General features: G+C 36.1%; 1 non-coding gene across 1 annotated transcript; it reads left to right on the top strand.

Moving 5' to 3' along the window:
- Nucleotides 1-9,760: 9,760 nt before the first annotated feature.
- Nucleotides 9,761-9,827, top strand: LOC120221320. The gene has a single exon (XR_005525780.1). It is a non-coding gene; the product is annotated as a small nucleolar RNA SNORD109A (small nucleolar RNA).
- Nucleotides 9,828-11,739: the final 1,912 nt, after the last annotated feature.

The following is an 11,739-nucleotide window of genomic DNA, read 5'->3' as shown; positions in this document are numbered from 1 at the left end:
AAGCGTCCGACTTTCGCTGAGTTCATGATCTCGCGGTTCGTGGGTTCGAGCCCCGCGTCGGGCTCTGTGCAGACTGCCAGCTCAGAGCCTGGAGCCTGTTTCAGTCTGTGACTCCCTCTCTCTCTGACCCTCCCCTACTCACGCTGTCTCTCTCTCTCTCCTAGAAATAAATTAAAAAAAAAAGAAGACTAGCATAAACTTCTGTACACATTACGTTTCCTGACTAGAGTTCTGCTCGTGTTCAGTTCTAGTGGAAGTAGTGTCGGGCCTTATTTAACATGCAGACCAGCGCACACCTAGTGAAAACTCACCACACTCTGTTCATGGTCCAAACAGTTCCCACTGCAGCCAAGGAGAGCCTCTGCAGCTGACTGGCCTGAAGGATAGAGAAACCAAATGATAGCAGCGGAGTACATGCATCACTTATCAGAAACACTCCCTGAAGTGCCAGGCCCTGAACAGTATATGACCTCTTATTTATAAAGCCATCACATTCATAACCAGGACTTAAAGGTCTTTTCTAACACAGAGAAGAAGACAGAGACTTAGGTAAAATGCCAAGACAGAGGAATTCATCCCATAAAATAGAACAAGAGAAGGTCACAACCAGTGATGTAATCTAAACAGATATAAGAAATATACCTGATGATGAATTTAAAGCAACAATGCTTTAAATACTCACTGGCCTTGAGAAAAACATATGAGACATCAGGGAGACCCTTACCACAGATATAAAGAATTAAAAAACAAAAAAGGAAGATGCAATAACTGAGATTCAAAACTGACTAAGTATAATGACCACAAGAATGGAAGAAGCAGAGGAACAGATAAGTGCTAATCAATATATAAATTGAACATAATGAAAAATAATACAGCTGCAAAAAAGAGAGAAATGATTATGGAACACAAGAATAGATTTAGTGAACTCAGTGACTCCATCAAACACAATAACATTTGTATTATAGGAGTCTCAAAAGGAAACAAAAAAAGATAAAGGGGGTGGAAAATTTATTTAAGAAAATAATAGCTGGAAACTTCCCTTATTTGAGGAACAAGAGAAAATCCAAATCCCTGAGACTCAGAGAACTCGTATTAAAATCAACAAAAGCAGGCCAACACCAAGACATATTGTAATTAAATTTGCAAATTATAGTGATAAAGAAAAATCTTAAAAGCAGCAAGACTTAATAAGTTCCTGGAGAGGAATTAAAATGGTGCAACAGTAAGGATCTCCTGGCCTTCTCTCATCTGTTGAACACAGCTAGATCAACATCAAATCGTTTTGAAAACCTAGGAAATTGATCTGAGGATTAACAGAGCAAACTGCATAATTTTCTGGAGAGAACACAACAGGTACATGGTGAGAAGAGGTGAGTTTGGGGAGAGAAGAGCCGCAGTGGCACAGAGGGAAGGGAGCCATTTTCGTGAAGAGGAGAAAGATGGAGGTGGGGGAGGAGAATAGCACATCAGATCGGTGCATTAAAGCACTCCCCTTGAAAGCAGTTAGAGAAAATACACATAGGGGACTGCACAAGAAAACTATTCCCCCCAAAAATTGAAGGGAGGGATAAAATGTTTAAATACCACCAGTTCTTATAAATAATGGAGCAGATACTAAAGTTTCAGAGGTCAGCTCCTGGTGGTGCTCTGGTGAGGAAGCAGGTAGGAGCCCTGGAAACAGGCAGTATGGTCTTAAGAGCTCTTGGTCACACAGGGAAAAGTGGTTTCCCTGCTTGGAGTGCATTTGGTGGAGGTGCTATAACCCTCTGTAGGAAAAAGACCCAATTGGCCCCATGAAGCACAATCTTTACACTTATAGGAAGAAAGATGCCAGCTGAGGTCAGCAAACCATGGCGGTGATTGTGTGTTGCAATTTACCATAAACTATGAGCTACTGCCACTACACAGTGGTGTCACTATTTTCTGGGAGAAGCCAGCCCTGGCTACAGCATGGTGAGACACTCCCCCGGAAGATCACTGCTGGTCCAAACCATGGGGGCGTCTGAAGTGTGGGGCTTTGAAACACAGTTGCACCTAAGATAAAAGTCTGGAGAGACACACCACCTTGTAGGCGGACAGCTCAGACACAGACAGGGGGAAGGTGGGGAGCTGATTGAAGTGAGGACACAAGAGTGGTGACTGACCAAGTGTCTGTCAAGGTGTAAACTTTCCACTCTGGAGATTAGAGACCAATGTGAAGGGATTTTCACCAGTAGTCCACCAACACTGATGGACCCCAGTGAGCTAGACAGCGCCATCAAGTGGAGAACGAGTCATTACACCAAGCCTCTTCCACCTTTGCCCTCCAGGTACATCTGCACTAGAAGCAGAGAGGTCGATCCCTCACCCAGAAGACCAGCACAAATCCCTTCCATGAGCTTAGTCTACTAAACATAGACTACTACAAAGTTTCAGCTCTAGGGGAAACTGGATATAGCTTTATTTGTGTTGTTTTATTTGTTCATTTGTGTATTCATTTTATTGTTGCTTTTGTTTTTCTTTTTTCCTGTTGTTTATTTTTCTTTTGTTTTTTTTGATACAGAAAGACCAAAATTTATTTTACATATTTACTTTTTATAATTTTTAATTATTTTCTCTTTTCTATTTTTTCTGTTAAGTTTCTCTTAACAAGCACACCAAAACACATCTAAGATTTATCTTTATTTATTTGATTAATTTTTTATTGATTTTTATTATTATTATTATTAATTGTTTTTTCTTCCTCCAAATTTACAAGACAGAAGGATTCACCTCCAAAGAAAGGACAAGAAGAAATTATGGTCAGGGATTTAGTCAATGCAGATGTAAGTAAAATGTCTGAATTTAAAATAGTGATTATAAGGATAATAGCTGGACTTGAAAAAAGCATAAAAGACACCTGAAAATCCCTCTCTGCAGAGATAAAAGAAATAAAATCTAGTCAGGCAAATATTAAAAATGCTTTCACTGAGATGCAAACCTAAATGGAGGCCCTAAAAACCAGGATGGATTAGGAATAAGAGCAAATTAGTGACATAGAAGATAAAATTATGGAAAATAATGAAGCTGAAAAGAAGGAAAAAATATCAGAGATCATGAAGGCAGACTTAGAGAACTCAGTGATTTATTACAATGTAATAACATTTATATTATAGGGATCTCAGAAGATGAAGAAGGAGAGAAGAGAACAGAAAACTTATGTGAGAAAATTGTGGCTTAAAACTTTCTTAATCTGGGGAAGGACACAACCTGAAAATTCAAGAAACACAGAGAACTCCTATTAAATTCAACAAAAGATGGCCATCACCAACATAAAGTCAAATTCACAAAATACACAAACAAGCAAAGAATCTTGAAAGTAGCAAAGGAATAAAAGCCCGTAACCTACAAGGGATGATAGATCAAGTTCACAGCAGATCAGTCCACAGAAACTTGGTAGACCAGAAGGCAAGTTACATTCTTCAATGTGCTTAATGGGAAAAGGACACAAGTAAGTATATTCTATCCAGAAAAACTGTCATTCAAAATAGTAGGAGATATAAAGAGTTTCCCATACAAACAAAAATTAAAGTGGTTTGTGACCACTACACCAACTGTACAAGAAATTTTAAGGAGAACTCTCTGAGTGGAGAAAAAAAAAAAAAGACTAAAAGCAACAAAGACTAGAAAGAACCAGAGAGTATCACCAGAAATGCCAACTCTACAAGTAACACAATGGCACTAAATTCACATCTTTCAATAATTACTCTGAAAGTAACATTACTGAAGAAGATATATTTAAAAAACATGGAAGCTAATGAAAATGAAAACACGGCAGTCCAAAACTTTTGGGATGAAGCAAAGGCAGTCCTATACTGCAATTAAGGCCTACCTCAAGAGGAAAGAAAGTTCCCAAACATACAACCTAACCTTACATCTACAGGAGCTGGAAAAAGAAGAGCAAGTAAAGCCAAAAGCCAGCAGAAGAAGCAAAATAATAAAGATTTGAGTACAAATAACTGATATAAAAACAGAAACCAGTAGAACAGATTGACAAAACTAAGAACTGGTTCTTTGAAAGAATTAGGAAAATGAAAACTTCCTAGCCAGATGTATCAAAAAGAAAAGAGAAAGGACTGAAACAGATAAAATCACGAATGAAAGAGGACAGGTCAGAAACACCACCACAGAAATACAATTATAAGAAAATATGATGAAATATATTCCAACAAACTGAGCAATCTGGCGGAAATGGAGAAGTTTCTAGAATCTCACAAACTACAAAAACTGAAACAGGAAGAAATAGAAAATGTGAACAGACTCATAACCAGCAAAGAAATCGAATAAATAGTAAAAGATCTCTGAACAAAGAAACATCCTGGGTCAGCTGGATTCTCAAGGGAATTATACCAGGCATTTAAAGGAGAGTTAATACCTATTCTTCTTAAACTGTTTCAAAAAATAGAAATAGAAAGAAAGCCTCCAAACTCATTCCATGAAGCCGTATTACTTTGATTCCAAAACCAGACAAAGACCCCACTAAATATGAGAATTAAAAGCCAATATCCCTTACATACCTGGTGAATGTGCAGAAGGACACAATCAGATACTAGTTATTAACTTGTATGTGTAAGAAGCAAAGGGTCTGGAGGGCAAGTGGCATTTGAAGTTGTGATCGAAGCATAATAATACACTGGTAACAGATGAAAAGTAGTTTCCTGTAGGTGATACAACTAATTACCTGTTTTCTTTAAAGTTTAAGATTGATGGAGTATTCAGCTTTAAGGATATCAAGTTACTCATCTTGCTCACCAACCTTGGGCGCTTTCACCCTGCAGCGGCTTTCTGCTCTATGCCTTGTTCTGTTTAATGACTAAACTTCGGTGCTTTTCTGCCCTAAGCTTTTTTAACCCATTCATGTAAGTGTAAGGAATTATTGAACCTATTTCCCACATCTTACCATTAGTATTTAACATAGTACTGGAAGACTTAGCCTCAGAAATCAGAAGAAGCCTCCGAAGAAGAAATAAAAGGCACCCAAATCAGCAAGGAAAAGTCAATCTTTCACTATTTGCAGATGATATGATAATCTATTTAGAAAACCTGAAAGACTCCACCAAAAAAATTGTAGAAATAATACAAGAATTCAGCAAAGTCGAAGGATATAAAAGAAATATATATAAATCTGTTGCATTTCTATACACCAATAATGAAGCAGCAAAAAAAGAAAACAAGGAATCAATCCCATTTCCAAGAACGCTAAGATACTTAGGAATAAACTTAACTAAAGAGGTAAAAGATCTGTACTCTGAAAACAAAAGAACACTTATGAAAGAAATTGAAGATGACACAAAGAAATGGAAAAACATTCCATTGAAAGAACAAACATTGTTATAATGTCTACACTACTCAAAGTACTGTACACATTTAATTATATTCCAATCAAAATACCAACAGTAGTTTTTGCAGAGATAGAAAACACAATCCTAATATTTGTATGGAACCACAAAATATCCCTAGTAGACAAAGCAATACTAAAAATAAAAACAGGGGCGCCTGGGTGGCTTAGTCGGTTTAGCGTCCGACTTTCACTTAGGTCATGATCTCGCGGTTCGTGGGTTCTTGCCCCGCGTCGGGCTCTGTGCTGACTGCCGGCTCAGAGCCTGGAGCCTGTTTCAATCTGTGACTCCCTCTCTCTCTGACCCTCCCCTGCTCACGCTGTCTCTCTCTCTCTCTTAGAAATAAAACATTAAAAAAAATTTATAAAAAAAATAAATAAATAAAAATAAAAACAAAACTGGAGGCATCATGATTCTAGTTTTCAAGCTATACTACAAAGATGTACTCATCTAGACAGCATATTACTGGCACAAAAATAGACACATTCTTCAGTGGAACAGAATAGAAAACCAATAAATGGACCCACAAATATATGATCAACTAATCTTAGCACAGGAAAGAATATCATATGGAAAAAATACAGTTTCTTCAACAAATGGTGCTGGGAGAACTGGACAGCTACATGCAGAAGAATGAAACTGGACCACTTTCTTACACCATACACAAAAATAAATTCAAAATGGATGAAAGGCCTAAATGTGATACAGGAAACCATAAAAATACTAAAGGAGAATACAGGTAGAAACCTTTTGACCTTGGCTGTAGCAACTTATTACTAGACATGTCACCACAGGCAAGGGAAACAAAGGCAAACATGAACTATTGGGATTTCATCAACTTAAAAACCTTCTGCAGAGCAAAAGGAACAGTCAACAAATTAAAAGGCAGTCTACATAATGAAAGAAAAATATTCACAAATGACATATCCAAAATCTATAAAGAACTTATCAGACTCAACAACCAAAAAACAAGTAACCCAGTTAAGAAATGGGTAGAAGACATAAATAGATTCTTTTCCAAAGAAGACATCCAGATGGCCAACAGACACATTAAAAGCTGCTCAACATCACTTATCATCAGAGAAATACAAATCAAAAGAACAATGAGATAGCACCTTGCACCTGTAAGAATGGCTAAAGTTAACAACACAAGAAACAACATGTGATGGTGAAGATATGGATAAAGGACCACCTTCTTGCCTGTGATGGAAATGCAAACTGGTGTAGATATTCTGGAGAATAGTATGGAGGTTCCTCAGAAAACTAAAAATAGAACTGTACAATCCAGCAATTCCACTATTAGGTGTTCACTCAAAGGATACAAAAATACATATTCAAAGGGGCACATGCATCTCAATATTAATACCAGTGGAATTAATAATTTCACATACAGTAGAACATTACCAAGCCATCAAAAAGTATGTAATCTTGCCTTTTGCAGTGACGTGATTGAGCTAGAATGTTTTAGGTTAAGCATAAGTCAGTCAGTGAAAGACAAATACCATATGATTTCTCTCATATGTGGAATTTAAGAAGTGAAATAGATGAACCTATGGGAAGTGAGAAAGTAAGAGAGAAGGAAACAAACTACAAAAACCTCTTAATTATAGAGAACTAACTGAGGGTTGATGGAGGGAGGTGTGTGGGCGATGGGCTAGATGGGTAGTGGGTACTTAGGAGGGACGTGTTGTGATGAGCACTGGGTGTTAAATGTAAGTTATGAATCAATGAATTCTCCTGAAACCAACATTGCACTGTATGCTAAACAACTAAAAATTTAAAAATGTATACTGTACATGTATTAATCAGATATATTTATTGTATCTATTTCTTATTTTCAATTTTTTGCTGTTAATATTTGATGCTCTTGCAAATAAGAGTGCATTAAATCTAATTCAAATGTTGGAAAGTCAGCCAGATCAGGAAAATGACAAAAGTATTCTTCATAGGACATTTTCTGTGACTTCTGAAAGGAAATGTATATTGTACATTAGCAATGAGAATTGGATTTTGTGTTTAAAAATCCAGATGTTTGGAAGCACTTGCAGATTAATCAGGACAAGTCATGGAATACATTTGCCTTGTGTGTGTTGTGTACCGAAATAAAGTTGCTCCTAGTGAAATAAAACAAAGTGTGAGGGTAACGATCCTATACTTTCAATATAAACATATACCTTCTCTGGCCAGGGACTATAGGCCAATCAAATGAAAGCAGTATCACATTGTATACTGTTGTCGGGTCTTAACATAATTTAATAATATTTTAAGTGATATAACCCAACTTCATAGATAACTTTTGATTCTATCTTATTGAATAAATATATCACAATTGAAAACTCCCCCAGTGCAATATTACTTTATTTATCACTCTAAAGAGAAGGATTCTGGGAAGCTTCTGGAATTGCCATTATGACCAGATTTACCAAAGTCAACTTAAATGTCTACCTGTGTTGTTTTTCACTGTAAGGTAAATGCAAGTGATAAATTGTTAAAAACATTAATGTGGTGTGAGGAATGTTTATTGGTTGGTACTTGTCCTGTCTGGATCATTAATAAACATAAGTATTCGGGGTTGCTGAGGTCCAGCTGAGTGGTCTTCTAATAAGATAAATAACACTTTTAGTATGGCTCAATTGATGAGATCATCAATAATCTTCAGAATACCCCTTATAATACCCCCTCATAATACTCCTAAGTAACCTCATAATACTCCTACTATGTGCTTTCAATTTTTCACATCACAAGGTATTTTTAACATCACACAGTGTTTTTAGTCTTTATTGGGTGGAATACAGCTTTAGAATTTCCCACTTTAGAGAAACTGCTGTGTACTTATTTGAATAGCTCAGTGAAGAGAATTATTAGCCATTTGGAAAGTAAAGAACTCAGGAAGGAAACAAGTGAATAAATGATATGACAGGAGTAACAAAGGATCAAGCAACTGTGATGTTTGTGGCAAGGGCTGTCTGTATGATTAAAACAGAACAAATATTATGCTTTATTTTTAATTAATTTAATGCATTGTCTCATCTTGTCCTTTTTTGGTAATGTTTTTCAGGTCAAAGGCTAAAACAGGTTACTATTTTTTTTCAAGTGAACAAGTTACTTTCAAGAAAGAAAGGTTAGTGGCTATCTTGGTGCTTTTGAAATTCTTACGTGTTTTTGACCAGTGATATAGGCATTTCAAAATCTGAGTTCATTTATTCAGAAGCTCAAGGAAAAATATTTTTATGATAGATATTTTTCCCAGTGGATATGCCTACATGGATCAAGGAATCCTCATTGTTGTTTCTTCACTTTTTAATATATCTTTTCAAAATAACCTAAATAACTTTGGGAAATCATTTCCATATTTCTTTTTTTCACAATTTTGTATTGAATAAAAATAATCTTGTAGTGAAATTCAACTGTGCTAAATACTGACTTTGTTATCTTTATCTGAAATATTCAAAATATAGATGCTTCTACTTATATTTCTATTGTAATCATACTTATATTATTGTTGGTACCTCATTCGCTCTGTAAAAATTTAGTTGATTATGGGGCGCCTGGGTGGCTTAGTCGGTTAAGCGTCTGACTTTCTCTTAGGTCATGATCTCTCGGTTCGTGGGTTCGAGCCCCGCGTCGGGCTCTGTGCTGACTGCCAGCTCAGAGCCTGGAGCCTGTTTCAGTCTGTGACTCCCTCTCTCTCTGACCCTCCCCTGCTCACGCTCTCTCTCTAGCTCTCCTAGAAATAAATAAAACATTTTTAAAAAAATAAAAAAATAAATAAATATAGGGAATTAACTAAGGGTGGGGGGGACAGAAAATGGGTGATGGGAATTGAGGAGGGCACTTGTTGAGATAAGCGCTGGGTGTCATATGTAAGCCAATTTGACAATAAGTTACATTAAAATTTAGTTGATTATGGGGCGCCTGGGTGGCTTAGTCGGTTAAGCGTCTGACTTTCACTTAGGTCATGATCTCACGGTTCGTGGGTTCGAGCCCCGCGTCGGGCTCTGTGCTGACTGCCAGCTCAGAGCCTGGAGCCTGTTTCAGTCTGTGACTCCCTCTCTCTCTGACCCTCCCCTGCTCACGCTCTCTCTCTAGAAATAAATTTAAAAAACCTTAAAAAAAATTTTTTTAAAAATAAAAAAATAAAATAAAATAAAATAAATAAAAATTTAGTTGATTAAAGGGTTTTATATATTCCCAATATATCTTATCTAATTTATTATAATAAAGGTAGCATTTTAATGCTATATGTATATATATGTTTATGTGTATATATATGAATATATATATGAATTCTATTATTCAGATACTAAATAAAATATCTACTACATGTTCACTATTCTTTATTCAAACCTGCACAAAATAAGCCTGGCTATGGAAATGTTTATTTGTTGGGAGGGTGCTTGCCTGGATCAATGATGAGCACAATTGTCTGAGGATGCTGAGGGACCCATTCCAGATGTCAATCTGAGGTCCAGATGAGTTGCCCTTTACTAGAACAAATAAGACTCTCAGAGCCTGGCTATCTTTAGTGAGCCCTCAGTGCCAACACAATACCACTGTTAGTATGATTTATCTTTTTCCAAGAAAAGGGCATTTGTGTCTTATTTTGTCTTATTTTATGAGACACTATGCACCTTTAGATATGATCAGTGATCCCAGACTTGCTACATTTTCTCACTTTGAACACACAGCTGTAGCGAGATATTGTATATAGAAAATATGTTCCTGAGTAACAAATAAGGTAATAATTATGATTGAATTAATAAGGAGAGAAGCAACAGTGGTGGGTACTGAAATTCCCATTTGGACTAAAATTTTAAAAAAGTATGCCTATATTAAATAATGACAATGGAACCAATTTTAGTTTTTTTGTTAATTTTGATGTTGAATATTTTCTGATACTTTATCTTTGCTTTTCTTTCTGTCATGTTTTGCTGAGATAGGATTGGAATCAGGTTCTCCACCTCAAGGAATAGAGGTGAGTAACTAAACAAAGATCCGTTGAAGTTCCTATGTCATATTCTGTGTGCCAGGTCCTGGGACCTTTGTGTTCATCTTTTCAGAAGCTTTCAGATAGCTATTTTTATAATATGTCATTTTCCTCACTGAGACTCTCATCAGGGTTATCTACATTATTGTACCCTTATAATTTGTTCTTTCATTGTAATTATTTTCTGCTTTGATGAAAATATGTAGTTTTAGAGAATTTTTTGGCAGTCTCAGATTAGGTAAAAAATTGTTACAGTGAAATCCAAATATGCTAAAATATTATCAGAGTTTCTTCATTTATTTAATTATTGAAATTTTACAATAGAAACTACATGATTTATAAATCCTTTGTGGTCACACTGCATTACATTTCTGCTTTTACTTTAATCTTTGAGGACTGACTTGAATTGTTTCTCAGTTTTGCAACATGAAGGCTGTATGTGAAATTTTGTTAGTTCTCTTCAAGACCATAAAGTTTTTATATGACAAAATTCACAATAATTATTTTCAAACACAAAATAGTTCATTTTTCAATACTAGTATATGCTTTAAAAGGGTATTATATTAGATACATCAAATGGAGCAACATGGAAATATCATATCATTATTCTTACTAAAACTTGAAATATGCATTTTAAGAAAAAATGGTTTCTACATTTCCTGGCAAGCCTTGTTGAAGATTCTGTGTTACCTGGGACCTACCGGTTAATGCTTTAAGAAAAGGTAAATTTTTTCTTGACAAAGTTCTGTCACAACTCCTATAAAGGACTCTTACTTTTGTATTAATTTATTATGTATTTTTTAATTTATATTTATTCTCCAGGAACATAGGAGGTAATTCTAAAGAACTCAGTAACTACTAAGAAATAGTCATAGATCACAGAGGAAATGATCTCTGCCATCTATTGAAATGACTCTAGAGCCTCAATCATTAATAAACCTTTGAACAGGCAACATATAGCAGGGCCAATAGGACACATTTTTATTGAAAAAGGGGGTTCTCACAAACCCTTACTTGTTGTTTTTTTGTTTTTTTTTTACAAATAGTTTATTGTCAAATTAGTTTCTGCATAACACTCAGTGCTCATCCCCACAAGTGTCCTCCTCCATGCCCGTCCCCCCTCCCCCCCACATCCATCAGTCCTCAGTTTTTGTCAGCATTCAAGAGTCTCTCATGGTTTGCCTCTCTCCCTTTCCCCCACCATTTCCGCCCTTCTTCTCCCCCTTGTTCCTCCGTCAAGTTCCTCCTAATCCTCCTATACGTGCAGACATATGATATTTGTCCTTCTCTGCCTGACTTATTTCGCTCAGCATAACACCCTCAAGGTCCATCCATGTCGCTACACATGGCCAGATTTCATTGTTTCTCATTGCCATGGAGTATTCCATGGTATAG

This window comes from Hyaena hyaena, unplaced genomic scaffold, assembly GCF_003009895.1.
Source record: "Hyaena hyaena isolate Hyena2069 unplaced genomic scaffold, ASM300989v1 scaffold_771, whole genome shotgun sequence".
NCBI classification, from domain to species: Eukaryota; Metazoa; Chordata; class Mammalia; order Carnivora; family Hyaenidae; genus Hyaena; species Hyaena hyaena.
This window is presented reverse-complemented; position numbering and strand designations above follow the sequence as displayed.